Source organism: Vicugna pacos, chromosome 7 (genome assembly GCF_048564905.1).
Source record: "Vicugna pacos chromosome 7, VicPac4, whole genome shotgun sequence".
Classification (NCBI taxonomy): domain Eukaryota; kingdom Metazoa; phylum Chordata; class Mammalia; order Artiodactyla; family Camelidae; genus Vicugna; species Vicugna pacos.
Window position 1 is genome coordinate 20,921,811 of NC_132993.1, and position 22,063 is coordinate 20,943,873.

General features: G+C 34.1%; 1 protein-coding gene across 2 annotated transcripts in view; it reads left to right on the plus strand.

Moving 5' to 3' along the window:
• Positions 1-22,063, plus strand: part of TNPO3 (transportin 3) — an 82,853-nt gene that overhangs the window by 3,087 nt on the left and 57,703 nt on the right. The window contains exon 2 of one of the 2 annotated variants that reach the window (XM_031674184.2): positions 6,737-6,897. The exons of the other annotated variant lie outside the window; for it this stretch is intronic. The gene's annotated coding sequence lies outside the window, so the exon portion shown is untranslated. The remainder of the gene's footprint in view (positions 1-6,736; positions 6,898-22,063) is intronic. 2 annotated transcript variants of the gene reach the window in all.

Consider the following 22,063-nt stretch of genomic DNA (forward strand, 5'->3'; position numbering starts at 1 on the left):
TCTACTTCAATCTCTCTAAATTTTGAGTCTTCTCTGATGGTGGGTGGATAGTATGGTAGACTGGCCACTCAAGTCAGAGAGAAAATCTAGGGAACTAACTGCTTGTACAGGTTTTGAACCTATTCCTTTATTTTCTGTTCCACCAGTGCATCCGTCTCCAGGTGTACCTCATACTTCTAATTCTTGAGCCTTACTGGGGTTTTGAAAATGATTTAGTTTGCCCCTTGAATTCCCCGTCTCATCCTTTCTTTCCTCCCAGCCTCGAGGCAAATTTCAGCTTTCTTAGACCTGCTAAGACTGACTGTTAACACTCACCCTTTAGCTTTCTAGTTTCCAGTTTTGTTAGTATCAGTCATGTTTCCATTCTCTATGTCTTTGTGGGCACCCCCTCTTTAAAAAAAAATCTTCTTACTCTGATTTTGTAAGGGCCCTGAGGGCAAACAGATGTGTTCAATCAATTTAATCATGTTAAACAAGATGTAGTTCTTGAATTTCATCAAAACCTTACTCCATTGAGTGGCCCTTACTTTTTCTATGTTAGATCTTGTCTTTCCAGGGTCTATCCTTGTCACTTTCTTCAATATACCACCAACCCTTCACCTTTGATTTGGTATGACTTGAGCATGTGTATCCAACTGCTTCTCCTGTCAAATCTGAGTGCTCTGCATCTTATTTTCCAAATTCTCAGGAACCTCATCTTTTGGTTATCCTGTGTCTCACCTCTGTCTTCAGACTCTCTCTGCTGAGTCCTTCCCATCAGCACTCACACAGCTATAGTATCTCCCATAGTGAGCAGATGGTTTTTTTGTTATGGGAGAGGATGCTGCCTTTGTCCAGCTTTATAATTTCTTTGATGTTTTTCATTATCTCTGTGCTTTTATTACTCTTTCCCAATTCTGTCTTCAAATGAAGAAACTAATCCAACTAGTCCATCTTTTTAAAGCTTAGCCTAAATTCTTTCTTCTTAGAGTCTTTTAACCTATTCTCTCCTACTGAAAGTCATTTCTGCCCTCCGCAACCCACAAACACCTAGAGCACTTTAATTGCGTTTATCTTTTTTTTTTTTTTTACCATATTGAAAATGTTTCCTCTCCCCCATCGGACAGTAGTATCCTTTTAGTTGTTTATGTAATCTGATACCCATAGTTGAAGGAATAAACCATGATTATTAAGAAAGAAATGCTCAAGATGCCTGACACACAGGTTCTTACAAATGTTTGTTGAATGCTTAGCTGCTTGTAGAAGCAGATGAATAACTCAGATTTGTCTTTATCTATGAATTTCATTTATTTTTGCTGCTTCTCTCTAACATATCCATGGGTAATTGAAAAAACTATTATTCAGTCTCCTATGATACTGTTTTCAGTCTTTCCAACCTTTTTTGAAAAAAAAAGCTTTATGAGATAAGTTTATATTGCCCTCATTTTATACTTTAAACAACTTGGGTACAGCAAGGGAGAGGAACTTTTTGACTTAATAAGGCGTTCTTAAAGTAGTCTCTAAGTGACATTTTTAACCAAAAGTCTGTTATAGTGTAGTAACAAAACATATTAGTGTAGTAGTATAGTGTTTTAATTTAATTTAAAATATAATTTTAATAGGTAAGAAACAGGGGGAGGGTATAGCTCAGTAGTAGAACACATGCTTAGCATGCACAAGGTCCTGGGTTCAATCCCCAGTATCTCCATTATATAAATAAATACCTGGCCCGACACACATCATAAAAAAAAGAAAAAAAAATTGGAAAGGAATAGAATTTGCCTGGTTTATGTTAAAACCATTTTGAAGAATACACATTTTGAAAAATTGTTATCCTTAACTTCCATCCACCCCACACTTTACTAATTTTATTAAAATCATTTAGTATAGTTATATTAATCCTAATGGTAAAAGATTTGCTATAAAGATGTAATTTGGGTATGGTTTAGTTCATGCTAGGAGTTAACATCTTTTCTCTTTCAGCCTGTTTTTGAAGAATCTACATTCATTTCTCTGAACTTTTTTCCTACCAGAATTCATGGAAACAACTTACAGCTATTGCTTTATGTGACAGGCAGATATCACTGATCTCTTTAGAGTGTTTGAAAAGAAAGAAACTTATTTTGAGATGGATTTTGAAGCCTATTTAACATGGACTATTATGAACACTTAGTAGTTTTCTTTGTCCACCTCTAGTAACCAAAATTAGTAGACAGTGTAGAAAGCAATGGAAGGAAAGACCATCTTTTTGTAGGGCTGATGAGTTATGCCACTCATTTGTTCTAAGTTTGTAATTTAGATAATAAGAAGGAGACACAATCTGTGGGTTAGAGGTTACCTCAAAAGTTTTATTGTTTCTAGTTCAGTCAGGAAACTGAAAAGGAATGATGAAGAGAATAAACATAAATCAGTGGGAATCAAATCATGCTTTGATGGACTGAGTTGGTGTTGTAATGTTTAGTTTATTATATATCCATGAAAATTTTCTTCTTCTAAATATATTAGAAAGGTCATAGGTCATGAAGTATCAGCTTCAAATTTCTTTCTTAGTAATGTTCCTCTTTGGAATTTCTTGATTCTTCAGCCTAGTTCTAAAACTTAGAGTCTGTTTTTTCTGTGGCAAGTGCAGTCATTGATTTGATATATCTGAAAATCTAGACATCTTTTAATGCTTCTGCTCTCATCCTCTAATCAGGTGACTGTTAAAACATGTTTTTGAAAGGCAAGCCTTCTAGAAAATAGAAAAAATTCTTATACAACTTCTGTGGATCAGTTATTTCAGTGAACTTAGGAATACTGTATTCTTTGCATTGCTGGAAACTGGGAGTAAATGATAAAACCAAAGACCTTTCTACTGAAGAGTTTACCAATCTGACTATATTGTCTAATGTAATTACCACTAGTCAGATGGCTATTGGGACTACTTAAAGTTAGTTAAAACTAAATAAAAGTTAAAATCTATTCCTTATTTGCACTGTCACATTCCAAGTCTTGAACAGCACAAATATAGACATTTCATGTCCTTGTTGTAATGGAGGCTGTGAATGAGAATTTGTTATGATATTTCTGTTGACATGGTAGTCTGTTATCTGGTGACATTCATCTTTATTTGGACTAGTTTATTTCTCGTCTTCCCAGGCATTGGACCAGAGTTGATGGTTTGAACCAGGATATAAAATTATCAGGGCACTGTTACATTTTTAAAATTATAACATAGTTTTCTTCCAAAAAGTACCAGATATTTCTTCATATTTTCAGGTTGATTGCACTGATGTTTATGAGGGAAGTAGAAAATATGTTTAATAAGGTTTCTTACTGTATCAGTTTAGCCGGTATTAGGTGTGCAGTTCAGTGGCATTAAGTACATTTATGTTGTTGTGCAGTCATCATCACTTTCCATCTCTACAACATTTTCATCTTCCCAAAATAAAACTGTGTACCTGTAAAACAATAATTCTCCATTCCCTCCTCCCTACAGCCCCTGGCAACCACCGTTGTGCTTTTTTTGTCTCCATGAATTTGACTGCTCTATGAACCTCATATAAGTAGAATCAAACAGTATTTGTCCTTTTTGTGACTGACTTGTTTCACTTAGCATACTGTCCTCAGGGTTCATCCATGCGTCATGTGTCAATTTCATCCCTTTTTAAGGCTGAATAATGTATGTACCACATGTTGTTTATCCATTCATCTTTCAATGCACACTTCGGTAGCTTCCACCTTTTGGCTGTTGTGAATAATGCTGTTATGAGCATAGGTGTACAAGTATCTGTTGGAGTCCCTGCTTTCAGTTATTTTGAGTATATATCCAAAATGGGAGTTTCTGGATCATTTGATAGTTCTGTTTGTTTTTGAGGAACTGACATGCTGTTTTTTTGATATTTCTTTATTTTATATTAAAGAATAGTCAGTTTACAATGTTGTATCAATTTCTGGTGTACAGCACAATGCTTCAGTCATACATGAACATGCATATATTTGTTTTCATATTCTTTTTCACTATAACTTACTACAAGATATTGAATATAGTTCCCTGTGTTATACAGTATGAACTTGTTGTTTATCTGGATTTTATAGAATTTTAAGCTCTGTTGAACTTTAATTCCTAGGAAGTTGAGCTTGCTCACGTTGCCTCTGCTGTATATCCATAGCTTGTACTGTGTATTGAAATATTACCACAGCATATTTTACTGCTGACAGGTGAAGTTCCAGAGAGAAGCTTTATTTCTGTTTATTGGAAGTTCACAGGATTGCTAGTGGGGATGATTTTGTAGTATTTGGCATGCAGAACCCCTTGAAAGTACTGATGTAATTTTCCTCTTTCTGGTAGAGTTCCCAAAATGAAAATATTATGAAACTTGTATTTTATTTTATTTTTTTTGGTGAGAAATTTTCTATTAACAAAGTTTACATTATGGTTTTTGCTTATTTTTTTCAAGCCCATAGCACTCTTCAGTTTTTCTCTGTATTAACTGTTTGTATGTTCTGTCTCAGTCATAGTTTATACCGTTTAAACAGATGGCCCTAAAGCAAAAGAATATACTTAGAACTAGTCTTGGAAAATGTACATTTTTACGTAAGCATTCAGAGTTTTCTAACACTATAATGCTTTTTTCTTTCTTCCTTTTTTTTTAACAATAGCTTAAGCTAGACAGCTCATATTTCTATAAGATTGAAAAACTTGAATCTTCAACAAAGTGTTAATGTATGCTTAATATGTCTGATAATACTCTAATTCTTCAGGTTTATATGAGTTATTTTAAAACTTGCTCAGATAGGCAGGAGTAGAGACCAGAGATTAAAGGAAATCCATTTTCTTTATTTTTGGCTTTCAGGAAATCCTTACATGCGCTATCCATTTGCTTCAAATGAAATGGTTTCAAGCTTGGCATTTTCTACTTTTAAAGCAGGGCTCCCTAGTACAGTTAGTGAGGCCCACAGTGAAGTGATTATCGAGGAATGTATGCTTTAGTCACTCCTAACCCAACTTGATTTAATGGATCTAGATATATTTATCTTTTTTCAGGATAATATTTGAGATTAATATTCACATTCATAGGTGGCTGAGTGTTTTTAATTTGGATAGAGATTCTTTACACTTGACATGAAAAAATTTTGGCAAACCTTCTCTGTACCATATTATGTGTGACCAACAGCTACAGGTTTGAGCCGAAGTTTATTTGACAGAGGTCATTATGACAGGATTGTTTGAAAATGCTTGTCCCAGAAACACTGGGATTTCATCAGAAACTGAGGAGACCACAGTGGGCAGTGCTCTTGCCATTTGGTCTTACTGATTCCTTTCATTGAGATCAAGATAGAACAGTGCATATGGACACTACAGTTTTCCAAAGTTGACTTGAAGATTCATTTCTCCTGGACTTTGAATGGCTTATGATGTTTTAAAGAATTATTTTTAGCCAGGAATCTCTTCCCTCTTAAGGGAAATAATACCTCCCTTTTAATTATCTATTCAATTATTATGGGGATGGCTGTGAAAATGTAAGTTGGCTGAACTTGTCTCTTAAATAAAAGAACTTTTTGGTTTTAGGAAAGTTATTTTTGCATACATGGGTATTCCATGGTTCTGGGAGTTTTTTAGGAACTTTATGATTATTTTTCACTACTACTCTTCTTTTGGAGTGGGAGTTGTTTACTCATCACTGCTGTGGTAAAGATATTAGCTAAGTTTCATTTCATCATGGTTTCTGTATTTCAGGCCATTTTGCAAAACAAGTTATTTTGAAAAATAACATTTTTAGGTAGCGATGGTGATCTTTTGCAATCTATAGCTTATATTTTTCCTAATACCTGTTCAAACCATTTTCTTTGCTTGCTAAGAAAACCATCAGAAAGTAACTTATGTCAGATGTAGCAATTTGTCTTAACTTTGTGAAATTTTCATAAAGGATTAGATAACAAAAAACTTAAGATAGTTGACCAACTTAAGAAGTTACTTTCTCTGTTTCAGGTTAATTAGACTTGTTTGTTCTTTACATGTCTCATGAAAATGATTTTTTCTGGATTTGGGAAATTGTGATTTTTGTAGCTCAATACCACATTATTACAGGGCTTGTGTCTAAAATGTTGCATTCTCTGGTAGTTATTTTAGGGGTTCTTTTTACTCTGTGCTCCTGCCTAGTCTCTCTCCTTCCAGTATATTCTAAATCTTTATTTAATAAATATATGATTCACTAATTGAAATACTTAAAATAGGTACGGCAACCTGACACATTTGTTACTTTTCAAATCTCATTGAAATATTTGTATTTCCAGAACCTCATTTCCTATTTGCCAGAGCTCTTCCATTTTCAGTGAGGTATTTTGAGTAATGCTGCTTAATTTGAGGAGTTTTTGTGTAGGATTAACTAGCAACTCTAATCTGTTTCTGATTCTTGGCAGCTAATGAATCCTTAGGCCCCTGCCTGAGTGTGTGCTTCCATTGTTGAGGGCCTGCTCAGTGATTTCGATTGATTCAGCAGTTTTAGAACTGTTGGTGTAGAAGTGAGTCTTGGAGCAATAGTGCACCATTAAAGAAAAAAAATGGCAAGTACTTTTAGGATCTGCTGTGAAGTATAATGAAAGACTTTAGAGCATGTTAGTGAAAGGATTGCTGGGCCATAGCCTGCTTCATATTCATCACATAGTCATGGAAATATCTTTTGAAAAGTCTGCTATAAAGGCCTGTTCTGCTACTGCTTTGTGAAATGGAAGATTGGAATTAGATGCTTAAATGGAAAATGTTCTCTTGTTGCAGCCTCTTTGAAATGTGCTGCTAGTGGGAGCTGCAGCTTCCTCCTGCTGACTCTGAGCCCCAGGCTTCGGTTGAGATGGTCCTTTCAGAAATGTGGAGCTTAGTACAAGCCTGGATTTCAGTGGGTAGCACCTGGCATCTGTGGCTAGAAAGTCCTATGAAGTGTAAGTGCTTTATTCTCTCCTTGTAAAGAATTCCTTTTCCTTTTCTTCTTTCTGCAGCTTAGCAGAGGGGGAGAACAGTGAGCAATGTACTATATAGTGTCTAGGGAATCGGGATTTGGTTGCATTTTCTTAATCATTCGGTGATCAAAGCAAGATTACTTGTTTTTGGATGCCAATAATTCTTAAACCCTCCTGGAATTCAAAAATGAAGGGACAAATTATGACCCCTTAATATATATTACTGGCAGTATCATCCTGGGTAATTTTTCATTGACAGTTTGCTTAGTAGTGTGTGATACTCAAGTTTGCCATATTTCTTTAGAAGTCACTCTTGTATTTTGTTCTTATTCCGAAAGACAAATATTTGAAAAGAGAGGCACATTTGACCAGTGGGTGAGGCAGTATCAAGATAAATAAGGATGCTGGAAATAAGAAGACAGCTCTTCTTTCACTTTGGTTCTACTTCATACATTTACACAAGGAGCAATATGGAAATTTTTTTAAGACTGATTCCTCATGGAATATCCTAGAAAAGACGTATAGCTGCAATCTATATTTTGGTTTAGTTAAAAAACAAAAAACTATAACAGCATAATGAGCATTAGAAGATGCAAATTCCATATTTTGTTTAGTTGCTTGGGATTAACTGTTGTTTTCCTTTTTCTCTATTTCAGAAACACTGGTAATATTTTACATAAGCTCATTCCAAAAAAGGACTCCCATTTTCAGGAAACTTTAAGGTTCTCTTCATTTTCATTTTTCTGAAATTCTTAAATCTTCAGATTTTGGCTAGGAAAATACTGAGCTTCTCATCATTAAAACAAAATATATATTTAAAACAAAACAAAACCAAGGCTCCATCTATATAAGGCTATTGAAATTCTGCAAATGAGGACCCTGAATGAAAAATGTCTCATCCTTTCAGGGCCTTGGTTTTCTTTATCTAAAGAACTGGTTTGCTTGTTTTCTGTTGCCCTTTCTCTCTCTAAACATTGTGGATTCTGTTCTTTTTTTTTTTTTTTTTTTGGATTCTGTTCTTATAGCTGACTCCCAACCCAGTAAGTATCTCAGCTACCTAGTAAAAGAATGGGCTTTATCTTTGGGAAAACGAAGTGGTGTTTTAGACATACGAGATGATGGTATTTTGTCATTTTGTTTCATGTTTAATAATTTAATACACATTTGTTTAAGTGCCTCTGTGGCCAGGGCATTTTGAGAGATGCAGAGATGATTTAAGGTTGTGCTTAACTTTTGAAGAGTTTACTGTCTATTAGAAAAGATGAATAAAGGCCCAAGTAATTACAATATAAAGTTCTACAGTTGAACTGTTACAGTCATGGGTACCTTTGTAGGAAGGTAAAAGGTTCTCCTCCAGTGTTTTCTCTTTATCTGTGGCTTTCTGGAGTTTGAATATGTGTTTAGTATGTGTTTGTGTTGGGGAGTAGGAGACGGAAACATTCTCTCTTTCCCTTGTCTACTGTAGTTTTTAGCAGTTCCAGGATCCGCTTTTTTCTTTGGTGGGGCTTTCTCAGTGATTCTGTCTTCCTCTGTGGCTGTGGCATTCATGCTGTCTTATATCTGGTGGGCTTTGGGCAGAATAAATATGTTTGCCCTTTTTTCAGTGGTAGGAGACATCTGTGGTGGTATTGCTACAGTATCATGGGCTCAAGACTGTTTTATGCCTTATCCTGTAGGGGCAGAGGTTTTTTCCTTTACCCTTACAGCGACAGCAGTGTGCCTTGGGGTGGCATGATTTGCTCCCCTTCCCACACAGGTTATGGCTTTTGTTCGGGAGGTCCAGTCAGTAATTTTTGTGCCCATTCTGCAGTTGTGGCTACTCCTCGCCTCAAGGACTGTACCACCAAGGAGGTTTTCTCTGGTCTCCTACCCTACCACCTGGTCTTTGTCCTGAGTGTTTAGTGGAGGTCTGTGGATAAGAGCCTGTAGGTGGTTGTGAACTCCCCTTGTGTCCATGTTTCCCAGGGGTTTTATATGTCCATACAGGCCCACACTCAGTCTTTTATCAATTTGTTAATAACTTTGAGTTTTTATTACCTGCTTGTCTGATGTCCCACATCTCTTCTGTCTTTGTTCTGCCCCAGATGAGCCAGTGTTTGCCTTCTATCTCCATGGAGAGATCTGTCTTTAGGCTTCAGTCTGCTTGATTGTCCTGGGACCTCAGCTTTCTGATGTATTTAAGAAAAGTTGTTTTGTAGTTTATTTGCTTTTGTTTATTGTTAACTCAAAAGCAATGTTCTTTCCAACTTTATACATCTTAGGTGGATGTGAAATTCCTCTCAGGTGTATAGATTCATTTATTTTAAACCCCACAAGATACTGCTTTATATAACCAGTGTTCATAGATATTTATTCACATACTTAGCCTTTCAAGTACTCTTCATTCCTTCCTGATTGCCGTGTTTCCATCTAGAATTATTTTCCTTTTGTCCAAAAAACACCCATTAGTGTTTTCTTTTTTATAGGTCTGTTGGTAATGAACTCTCCTTCTCTTATCGTTTTTTTCTTTTGGTCTCAAAATGTCTTAATTTTGTTGCATTTTGGAAGGATTTTTTTTTTTTTGCTGGGTATAAAATAATCAATTGGCAGTTATTTTCTTTTAGTACTTTGAAGATATTTGCTTCCCATTTTTAATTTTGACAAGTCAGCTGTCGGTCTGATTGTTATTCCTTTAAAGGTAATTCATTTTTTTTTTTTCTGGCCTTTAAGATTTTCCTTTTTTGTCTTTAGCAGTTTTTTAGCAGTGTTATTATGATGTGCCTAGGTTTGGTTTTTCTGTCCTTAGGGTTTATAGAGCTTCTTAAACTGTGCCTTGATATCTTTTACTGGTTTGGAAATTTCTCAGCCATTCTCTTTATTTTTTTTATTAATTAATTAATTAATTTATTTATTGAAGTACAGTCAATTACAATGTGTCAATCTCTAGTATACAGCACAACGTCCCAGTCATGCATGTACACATATATATTCATTTTCACATTTTTTCTGTTAAAGGTTATTACAAGATATTGAATATAGTTCCCTGTGCTATACAAAAGAAACTTTTTTAAAAAAAATTATTTTTATATATAGTAGCTAACATTTGTAAATCTCAAACTCCCAATTATCCCTTCCATCCCACTTTCTCTGGTAACCATAAGATTATTTACTAAGTCTGTCAGACTGTTTCTGTTTTGTAGATGAATTCATGATGGCCTATTTTTGTTTGTTTCCAGATTCCATATATGAGTGATATCATACGACATTTTTCTTTCTCTTTCTGGCGTACTTCACTTAGAATGATGATCTCTAGGTCCATCCATGTTGTTGCAAATGGCATTGTTTTATTTTTTATGGCAGAGTAGTATTCCATTGTATAAATATACCACAACTTCTTTATCCAGTCATCTGTCGAAGGACATTTAGGTTGGTTCCATGTCATGTCAGCCATTATCTTTAAATAGTGCTTCTGCCCCATTTTTTTCTTTTCCTTCTGGGATTTCAATTATATATATGTTAGACTTTTTTCACTGTATCCCACATGTCACTTGCATTCTTCTCATTCTTAACCTTCTATCCTTTTTTGACTTTGTGCTTCAGCTCTTATTTTCTGTTGACCTGTTTTCTAGCATGGTAATCTTTTCTTCAGTTGTCTGATTTGCTTTTTTACTCTTCCATTTAGGTCTTAATTTCAGTTACTGTATTTTTCATTTCTAGAATTTGTCTTTGGTTTTTTTTTTTATAGATTTCATTTCTTAATGGAAACTAATTTGTCTAATTCCTTAAATATATTAATCAGCTATTTAATTTTTCACAACTGTTTATTTTGAAAAATTTATAACTTGGAAGAATTGTATAGTAAACACTTGATATAATCCCTTTTCCTCGATTTGACAGTCCGTGTTTGATTTCTGTCTGTCACTTCCTTTCTGTTCCTCTCTGTTCTCTGAGAACATTTTGGAAGTAAATTGCAGACCTTATAATGCTGTACCCCTATAAACATTTTGACATCTAGCTTGTAAGAACAAGGACATTCTACTGAACTAAAACCATTTAAGAAATTTAACATTGATACACAATAATACTGTCTAAATACACAGTCCCTATTCAAATTTCCCAATTATTTCAGTTACAGATACCTAGCTTTTAAAAAATTTTATTTTCCCTAATCAGGATCCAATCAGGGATAATGCATTGCTTTTAGTTGTTATGTCTCTAGTTTCCAGTTTTGTTTTTTTTTAAAGTGACAGTGACATTAAAAAATGTTCAGGCTCATTTTTGTCTTTGTTTTTAATATGACCCACTCACTTGGATTTGGATTTGTCTAGTTGTTTTCTCATGATTGCAGTCAGCTGAAACTTTTTTTGGAAGAATACTATATTGATGAAAAAATGTTTTCAGTGAATCGCAGCAAGAGTTACATAAAATCTGTTTGTCCCATTATTGGTGATGTTAAGTTTTATTACTTTGGTTAAGACATCACAGTTACTTTAGTTATCATATTCTCATCTGATAATTCCATTATCTAGATACGTTATTTTCTATTGTCTGTCCCTCTCCCCCCCCGTTTTTTGCTTTTGTTTAATAAATAGTGGATATATTTGTTTATGAAAAGTTGAAGAGGTAATAAATGTTTTTCTCCTGAGATAATTTCTTTTGTTTCTGGCAGGTCTTTATTATAGGACCAAATTCTTTTAACCTAAGAAGGGATTGAGCAGATTCTAAACTGTGTTTCTTTTTTTGTGTGGTAAAATACATGTGACATCAAATTTACCATTCCAACCATTTTAAAGTGTAAAATTCAATGATTTTCAGTACATTCACATTGCTGTATGACCATCACCACAGTCCATCTCCAGAACTTTTTTTTATCTTCTATAAGCGAAACTCTACCTATTAAATAAATGGTAACTCTCCCCATTCTCCCTCCCGTTGATCCCTGGCAACCAAAATTCTAAGTTTATCTCTTTGAATGTAACTATTGCAGGTACCTGATATAAGTGGAATCATACAATATTTGTCCTTTTGTGTCAGGCTTATTTTACTTAGCATAATATACTCAAGGTTCATCCACGCTGTAGCATGTAATAGAACTTCCTTCCTTTTTAAGACTGAATAATAGTCCATTGTATATATATATATACCACATTTTGTTTATCCATTCTTCTGTCAATGAACATTTGAGTTGTTTTCAACTTTTGGCTATATGAAATATGCTGCTATGAACATTGGTGTATAAATATCTGTTTGAGCCCCTGCTTTGAATTGTTTTGGGTATATACCCAAAAGTGGAGTTGCTAGATCACATGGTAATTTTATTTTTAATTTTTTTAGGAATCATTATTATATTTTCCATATTGGCTACACTATTTTACATTCCCACCAGCAGTGCACATTGTTATAATTTCTCCACATCCTTACCAATACTTGTTTTCTATTTTCTTGGTAGTAGCTCACCTAATGAGTGTGAGGTAGTATCTCACTGTGGTTTTGATTTGCATTTCTCTAATGTTCAGTGATGTTGAGCATCTTTTCCTGTGTTTGTTTATTGACTGTATACCTTTTTGGAGAAATGTCCATTCAAGTTTTTTGCCTATTTTTGAATTCAGTTGTTTGGTTTTTTTGTTGTTGTAGGAGTTATTTATATATTCTGGATATTAACCCTTTATCAAATATGTCATTTGCAAATATCTTCTCCCATCCTGTAGGTTGCCTTCTCATACTGATTGTATCTTTTAATGATGAATAGAAGTTTAAAATTTTGATATCCTTCAGTTTCTTTTACTTTTGTTGCTTATGCTTTTGATCCAAGAAATCATTGCCAAATTTAATGTCCATGATATAATAGGTTTATAGTTTTACGTCTTACGTTTAAGTTTTGATCCATTTTGAGTTAATTTTGTATATGATGTAAGATAAGGGTCCTGTTGTCCTTGTTGAAAATCACTTGACGCTATATATATAATATATATATATGTATTATATATATATATATGCACAGATTCATTTCTGGGTTCTCTGTTCCACTGGTCTGTGTCTGTCTTTACCCTAGTACCAAATTTTTTCTTTTTTGGTGGCAAAAACACATAACATGAAATTTACCCTGCCAACAATTTGAAGTATACAGTATGATATTGTCAATCACATGCACATTGTTTTGTGTAATGGATCCCCTGGACCCCCTATCCTGCATGACTGAAACTGCATTCACTGAACACCTCACCTCGTCTTCTCCGAGCCCCTGAGTTTGACTGCTTTAGATACCTCATATAAATAGAATCATGCAGTATTTGCCTTTTTATGACTGACTTATTTCACTTAGCATAATGCCCTCAAGGTTCCTCTGTGTCATAGCACATGACAGGATTTTCTTCATTTTTAAGATTATTCCATTAAGACTTAATGATACTCCATTGCATTTATATACCCCATTTTCTTTATCCATTCATCCACTATTGGACCTTCAGGTTGCTTCTACCTCCTGGCTATTGTGAATAATGCTGCAGTGAACTTAGGTATGCAAGTATCTTTTTGAGATCCTTTTTTCTGGATATGTGTCTGGAAGTGGAGTTGCTGGATCATATGGTAATTCTATTTAAAGTTTTTTCTGATTAAACTATATTAGGTTTTTAATATTATCTAAGAGGTAGACAAACCTGTCAAAGTTAACTAAATTAATCTATATTATTTTTAAAATAATCCAAGTAGAAAACCTGTCAAATTGAATAGATGGTTTATTTTAATAATACAGAATGTTATAATTACCACATTTATTTGTTTTAACTATATGTTTTACTCAGAATTTTTTGGTGGAATTTTGAGTAGTTCCCACTCACCCCACCCACTTTAAAAAATGAAGTATAGTCAATTTACAATGTTGTGTCAATTTCTGGTGTGCAGCGTGATGGTTCAGTCATACATATACATACATATATCCTTTTCATATTCTTTTTCATTATAGGTTACTATAAGATACTGAATATAGTTTCCTGTGCTATACAGTATAAACTTGTTTATCTCCTTGTTATACAGTAGTTAGTATCTGTAAATCTTGAATTCCTAGTTTATCCCTTCCTTCCCCCTTTCCCCTCTGGTAACCATAGTTTGTTCTGTATGTCTGTGAGTCTGTTTTTATTTTGTAAATAAATTCATTTATGTCTTTTTTTTAGATTCCACATGTAAGTGATATCTTATGGTATTTTTCTTTCTCTTTCTAGCTTATTTCAGTTAGAATGACAATCTCCAGGTACATCCATGTTGGTGCAAATGGCATTATTTTACTGTTTTTTATGGCTGAGTAGTATTCCATTACATATATATATACCATTTCTTTATCCATTCATCTTTCAGTAGACATTTAAGGTTGTTTCCATGTCTTGGCTATTGTAAATAGTAGTATTATGAACATTGGGGTGCATATGTCTTTTCAAATTAGAGTTTTCTCAGGTTATATACCCAGGAATGGGATTACAAGGTCATATGGTAAGTTGTATGTTTAGTTTTTTAAGGAACCTCCATGTTGTCCTCCATAGTGGCTGCACCAGTTTACATTGCCACCAACAGCGTATGAGGGTTCCTTTTTCTCTACACCCTCTCCACCATTTATTGTTTGTAGACTTTTTAACGATGTCCATTATGACTGATGTGAGGTAATACCTGATTGTAGTCTCGGTTTGCATTTCTCTAATAATTAGTGATGTTGAGCCTCTTTTCATGTACCAATAGAGAAATGTTTATTGAAGTCTTCTGCCCATTTTTTATTGGGTTGCTTGTTTTTTTGATATTAAGCTGTATGAGCTGTTTGTATATTTTAGAAATTAGTCTCTTGTTGGTCACATTATTTGCAAATATTTTCTTCCATTCTGTGGCTTGTCTTTTCATTCGTTGATGGTATCCTTAGCTGTGTAAAAGCTTTTAAGTTTAATTAGGTCCCCTTTTTTTTTCCATTTAAAAATATTTGCTTTTATTTCCATTACTCTAGGGGCTGGTTCAAAAAAAATTGCTGACATTTATGTCAGAGAGTGTTCTGCCTATGTTTTCCTCTAGGAGTTTTATAGTATCTGGTCTTACTACATTTAGGTCTTTAATCTACCTTGAGTTTATTTTTGTGTATGGTGTTAGAGAATGTTCTAATTTCATTTTTTTTTTTTAATAAATTTCATCCCCTCGCCCCCCCAATTTCATTCTTTTACATGTAGCTGTCCAGTTTTCCCAGCACCATTTATTGAAGAGACTGTTTTCTCTCCATTGTATATTCTTGCTTTCTTTGTCATAGATTAATTGACCATAAGTGCATGAATTTATTTCTGGACTTTCTATCCTGTTCCATTGATATACGTGGTCTGTTTTTGTGCCAGTACTGTACTGTTTTGATTACTGTAGCTTTGTAGTATAGTCTGAAGTTAGGGAGCATGATTCCCCCAGCTCCATTCTTATATCTCAACTTGGGGTCTTTTGTGTTTCCGTACAAATTTTAACACTTTTTGTTCCAGTTTTGTGAAAAATGTCATTGGTAATTTAATAGGGATTGCGTCGAATCTGCATATTGCCTTGGGTAGTAGGCCATTTGAACAATATATTGATTCTTCCAACCCAATAACATAGTATATCTTTCCATCTGTTTGTGTTGTCTTCAGTTTCTCTGATCAGTATCTTAACAGTTTTTGGAGTACAGGTCTGCCTCCTTAGATAGGTTTATTCCTAGGTACTTTATTCTTTTTAATGTGATGGTAAATGGGATTGTTTCCTTAATTTCATTTTCTGGTATTTCATTGTTAATGTATAGAAGAGCAGTTGATCTCTGTATATTATTTTTGTATTCTGCAACTTTACTGAATTCATTGATGAGCTCTAGTAGTTTCTGGTAAAATCTTTAGGATTTTCTATGTGTAGTATCATGTCATCTGCAAATAGTGACAATTTCACTTCTTCTTTTCCAATTTAGGTTCTTTTTAATTCTTTTCGTCTTTGATTTCTGTAGCTAGGGCTTCCAAAACTATGTTGAATAAAAGTGGTGAGAGTGGGCATCCTTGTGTTGTTCCTGATCTTAGAGGAAATGCTTTCAGCTTTTCACCATTGAGAATGATGTTAACTATGGGTTTGTTATATATGGCCTTTATTATGTTGGGGTATGTTCTCTCTATGCCCACTTTCTGGAGAGTTTTTATTATAAATGGATGTTGCATTTATCAAAAGCTTTTTCTGCATCTTTTGAGGTGACCATATGGTTTTTATTCTTCAGTTTGTTCATGTGGTGTATCACATTGATTTGCAGATATTGCAAAAATCCTTACATCCCTGGGATAAATCTTTACCATTTGATCATTGTGTATGATCCTTTTAATGCATCGTTGGAGTCAGTTTGCTACTATTTTCTTGAGGATTTTTGCATTTATGTTCAACAGTGATAATGGCCTATAATTTTCTTCTTTTTTTTTTTTGTTTTGTTATATCTTTGTCTGGTTTTGGTATCAGGGTGATGGTGGCCTCATAGAATGAGTTTGGAAGTACTCCTTCCTCTGCAATTTTTTGGAATAGTTTCAGAAGGATAGATGTTAACTTGTCGCTAAATGTTTGGTAGAATTTGTCTGTGAAGCCATCTGGTCCTGGACTTTTGTTTGTTGAGAGTTTTTTAAATTACTGATTTGATTTTAGTACTGGTAATTGGTCTGTTTATATTATCTGTTTCTTCCTGGTTCAATCTTGGCAAATTCTACCTTTCTAAGAAATTGTCTGTTTCTTCTAGACTGTCCTTTTTGTTGGTATATAGTTGCTTATAATAGCCTCTTATGATCCCTTGTATGTCTGTAGTGTTGGTTGTAACTTTCTCCTTTCATTCTGATTTTATTAATTTGGACCCCCTTTTTTATTGATGAATCTTGCTTAGGGTTTATCAATTTTGTTTATCTTTTCAAAGAACCAGGTTTTAATTTCATTGAACCTCAGGAACCTCAGGAAACAAGAAAAATCTCAAGTAACCTGACTTTATATGTAAAGCAACTAGGGAAAGAAGAACAAACAAAATCCAAAGTTAGTAGAAGGAAAGAAATCATAAAGATTAAGCAGAAATAAATGAATTATTTTTAATTCTTGAGGAACCTTCATAATGTTTTCCATAGTGTCTGCACTATTTTATATTCCCATCAACAATGCACAAGAGTTCCAGTAACTCCATGTCTTTGCCAACACATTTTCTGTTTTTTCAATATTGACCATCTTAACGGGTGTAAAATGATGTCAAATTGTGGTTTTAATTTACATTTCCTTGATGATTAGTGTGATGTTGAGCATCTTTTCATGCTTGTTGGCCATTTCTGTACTGTCTTTAGAGAAATGTCTTTTTTCAAGACCTTTGCCCAATTGAAAATTGGGTTATTTGATTTTTTTGTTGTTGAGTTGTAGGAATTCTTTGAATATTCTGGATACTAGCCCCTTATCAGTTACATAGTTTGCAGATTTTTTCCCCCCATTCCATAGGTACTTTCTCATTCTGTTGATTATTTCCATCGCACAGAAATTTTAAAGTTAGATGTAGTTCCATTTGTCTTGTTTTTGCTTTTGTTTCTTGTGGTTTTGGTGTAGTACCTATGAAATCATCATCAAATCCAAAGTCGTGAAGTTTCTTGTCCCCAGTGGTTTCTTCTTGGAGTTAATAGGTTCAGGTCTTACATTTAGTTTTTTAATCCATTGTGAGTTAATTTTTGTGCATAGTGTAAGATACAAGTCTACTTTCTTTTGCGTATGGAAATCCTTTTCCCAACAATATTTCCCATCTTGTAGTTTTCTCATCCTTGCTGAAGATTCCTTGACTGTATTTGCAAGGGTTTATTTCTAGGTGCTCTATTTTGTACCATTGGTCTATATCTTTCTTTACGCCAGTACCATACTATCTCAGTGGCTATGGTTTTGTAATAAATTTTGAAATCATGAAATGTGAGACCTCCAGTTTTGTTCTTTCTCACTGTTTGGGATCCCTTAAGATTCCATATGAATTTTCTGATTCTCTTAGGATTTCTGCAAATGAAGTTCTTAGGATTTTGATAGGGATTGCATTGAATCTGTATAGCACTTTGAATAGCATTGACAACAGTAGTAATCTTCTAATCCTTGAACCCAGGATGTCTTTTCATTTATTGGTGTCTTCTTTAATTTCTTTCAGCAGTGTTTTATAGTTTTCAGTGTATAAGTCTTTTTGCTTCCTTGCTTTTATTCCTGAGTATTTTGTTCTTTCTGAAGTTATTGTAAATTCAGTTGTTTTCTTAATTTCCTTTTCTAATCATTGATTGTTAGTGTATAAAACAGCTGATTTGAGTGTGTTGATTTTGTATTTTGCAACTTTGTTGAATTCTGTTTCTAACGGGGAGAATTTTTAGGGTTTTCTACATATAAGATTATGTCATATGTGAGCAGTCATCATTTAGCCTCTTCCTGTCCAACTGGGATGCCTTTTACTTCTTTTTCTTGCCTAATTGCTCTGGCTGGAATTTCTGGTACTGTGGTGAATAGAAGTGGCAAAAGTGGGCATCTTTGTCTTCTTCCTGAGCTTAGAGTTTTGAAAACTTTCAGTCTTTGACCACTGAATATGATGTTCCTTGTGGGTTTTTCATATATGATCTTTATTATTTTGAGATAGTTTCCTTTTCCTAGTTTGTTGGGTATCTATCATGAAAGGGTGTTAAATTTTGTCAGATGCTTTTTCTGCATTAATTGAGGTGTTTAGGTGTTTTTCCCCCCTTCATTCTGTTAATGTGGTGTATTGCATTGTTTGATTTTCACATGTTGAACCACCCTTTCATTCCATGAATAAATCCCACTTAGTCATGGTGTATAATCCTTTACTATACTGTTGAATTCAGTTTGCTACTTTTTTTTTGATGATTTTTTTTTCATCAGTATTCTTAAGCGATATTGGTCTGTAGATTTTTTTGTTGTTCTTCTGGTATCTCTATCTGATTTTGGTATCAGGGTAATGCTGGCCTCATAGAATGAATTAGAAAATGTTCCTCTCTTTTTCAATTTTTGGGACAAATTTGAGAAGGATTGGTGTTAGTTCTTTAAATTCACCAGTAAAGCCATCTGGTCCTGGGCTTTTCTTTGTTGGGAGGTTTTTGATTACTGATTCAGTCTTTTCACTAATCATACTAATATAGTCTATTCAGATTTTGTTTCTTGATTTAGTCTTGATACCTTGTATGTTTCTGGGAATTTGTCCATTTATCTGGATTATCCAGTTTGTTGGTGTACATTTAGGTGTTCATTGTATTTCCTATAATTTTTATTTCTGTAAAATTAGTAATGTCTCCATTTTCATTTTGTTTCTCTTTTTTCTTAGTTAAAATCTAGCCACAGCTTTGTCAATTTTATTGATCTTTTTGAAGTATTAAATCTTGGTTTTTCTATATTCTGTTTTATTTATCTTTGCTCTCATCTTTATTATTTCCTTCCTTGTGCTAGCTTTGGGTTTGGTTTGTCCCGACGCACCCCCCCCCCCGCCCCTGGCCTTCATATCTCAAGAGATTAAATTAAGTTGTTGATTAGAGGTACTTTTTCTTTTTTTAATTTAAGTGTACATGAATAGCTATACATTTCCCTCTTAGACTGTTTTCAGTGCATCTCATAAATTTTGGTATGTTGTATTTCTATTTTCTATGTCTTAAGATACTTTCTAATTTCCTTTTTTTGACCATTGGTTATTTAAGAATGTGTTATTGAATTTTTACATATTTGTGAATTTTCTAGTTTTCCTTCTTTTAATTTCTAGTTTCATTTCATTGTGATTGGAAAAGATACTTTCTATTTTAGTCTTTGTACATTTGAGACTTGTTTTGTGGCCTAACAACTGGTCTATCCTGGAGAAGTTTCAGTCTTCTTGAGGCACATTTCCTGTTTCTTACAGTGGGTCCCAACTGAGAATCTGAATTATTTACCGGGCCCTCTCTTCCTTAGTGGGCTCTGAAGTCCACCTTTCATCTCTCCAGTCTTCTGAGAAGCTCTTCAACTTCTTAAGCCTCTTGTCTTCCACTTCCAAATAGGCAGATACTTTGAGGGGGAAAAGTGGAGCCAAATACTAAATTAGGTTGAACTTTCTACTCTTCACGTTTCCTGTCTCTGGAATCTATGGCCTCATGTTCTGGATGTCTTGGTAGTTTTGATGTCTTCAAACAAGTTTTTCTTGATATTTAATTCATTTTTTCTACTAGTTTTTGGCTGGAAAATTGGTATAATGCCAGCTAGTGTTGTAAAACCAAAGTTGAAATGCCTGATGCACGCTACAAACACTGTAACTTCAGGTTATTTGGGAAGCATGCCGGGCATAAAACCAACTCCTGTAAAAAGCTTCACTATACCCTCCAAAAAAAGAAAAAGTGTAATTTAAATTTTTACAAAAAGGATCTTACAGTAAGATCTGCATATTTGTTCTTTAAATGTATATCTTGGAGATACTTCCATATTAGGAATACAAATCCATCTTTATTTTTAAAGGCTGTTCCAAAAGACATGTTAAAAAATATTCAGACATCATTAAAGGTGCTTGAAAAAGAAATCTTTGCATCCTTACCCACAGGTTAACAGTTCCCAGGTGGAAAATGTTTTTTTGTTTTGTTTTGACTTTTGGTTCTGCTCTTTTTTTTTTTTTTAAACAGACTTCATTTTTTTTAGAGCAGTTTCAGGTTTACAGCAGAATTGAGCAGAAAATACAGAGTTCCTACAAAGCCCTCCCCACCCACACATATAAACTCCCCTACCCTCAACATCCCTCATCAGTGTGGTATATTTGGTATAATCGATGAACCAACAGGAACACATTATCAGCCAAAATCCATAGTTTACATTAGAGTTCACTCTTCATGTTGTACATTCTGTGGGCTTGACAAATACGTAAAGATATGTGGCCACAACTATAGTATCGTAAAGAATAATTTCGTTGCCGTAAAAAATCCCTTGTGCTCCATCTATTCATCCTCCCTCCCTCTCTCTTCTCAAACCCCTGGAAACCATGATCTTTTTATTGTATCTGTAGCTGTGCCTTTTCCAGAATGTCATTTAGTTGGAATCATACAGTTTGTAGCCTTTTCAGACTGCCTGTTTTCATTTAGTAATATGTCTTTTAAATTTCTTCCATGTCTTTTATGGCTTGATAGCTCTTTTTTTTTTCCCCTACTGCACATATATTTTTAAATTTACATTTATGTACTGTTCATTGTTTCTAAGAATGTTTAGAGCTTTAGCTTTTTAAACTTAAATTGTTATCAAAGGAATAAAGCCAACCACAAAATAAAAATTAATTCAAAAAGATACATATACCTTGCTATTAACAGCAACATTATTTATAATTGCCAAGATATGGAAGCTTCCTAAGTGCACATCAATAGTTGAATAGATAATGAAGATGCAGCACACATATGTGTAATGGAATACAACTCACTTGTAAGAAAGAAGGATGCTTTGCCATTTGTGGCCCTTCATTCACTTTTTTTTTTTTCACTTCAGAAACTGGAATTTTTAACTGTCAGAGACATTTCCATTACATCAAAAACAACAAAACATCTAGAAACAGCTTAACCAAGGATGTTACCTATACTCTGAAAGCTGAAATGACACAAAGAAATGGAAAGATTTCTTGTGCTCTTGGATTGGAAGAATCAACACTATCAAAATGGCCATACTACCCAAAGCAATCCACAGATCCAATGCAACCCCTGTCAAAATACTGACAACATTCCTCACAGAACTAGAACAAACAATTCCAAAATTTATAAGGAACCACAAAAGATCCCGAACAGCCAAAGCAATCTTTTGTAGGTTTTTTTGTTTTTGTTTTTTTTTCCTCTTTTTGTTCTCTTTTCTTATGGTTTGATGACTGGAGAAGGTCCTTTAACATTTGTTGTAAAGCTGGTTTGGTGGTGCTGAAATCTTTCAGCTTTTATTTATCTGTGAAGCTTTTGATTTCCCCAAGTCTGAACGAGAGCTTGTTGGATAGAGTATTCTTAGTTTTAAGTTTCCCCCTTTCATCACTTTAAATATATTGTGCCACTCCTTTCTGGCCTGTAGAGTTTCTACTGAAAAATCAGCCCATAACCTTATGGGAGTTCCCTTATATGTTATTTGTTGCTTTTCTCTTGCTAATTTTCATATTTTCTCCTTATCCTTAATTGTTGTCAATTTGATG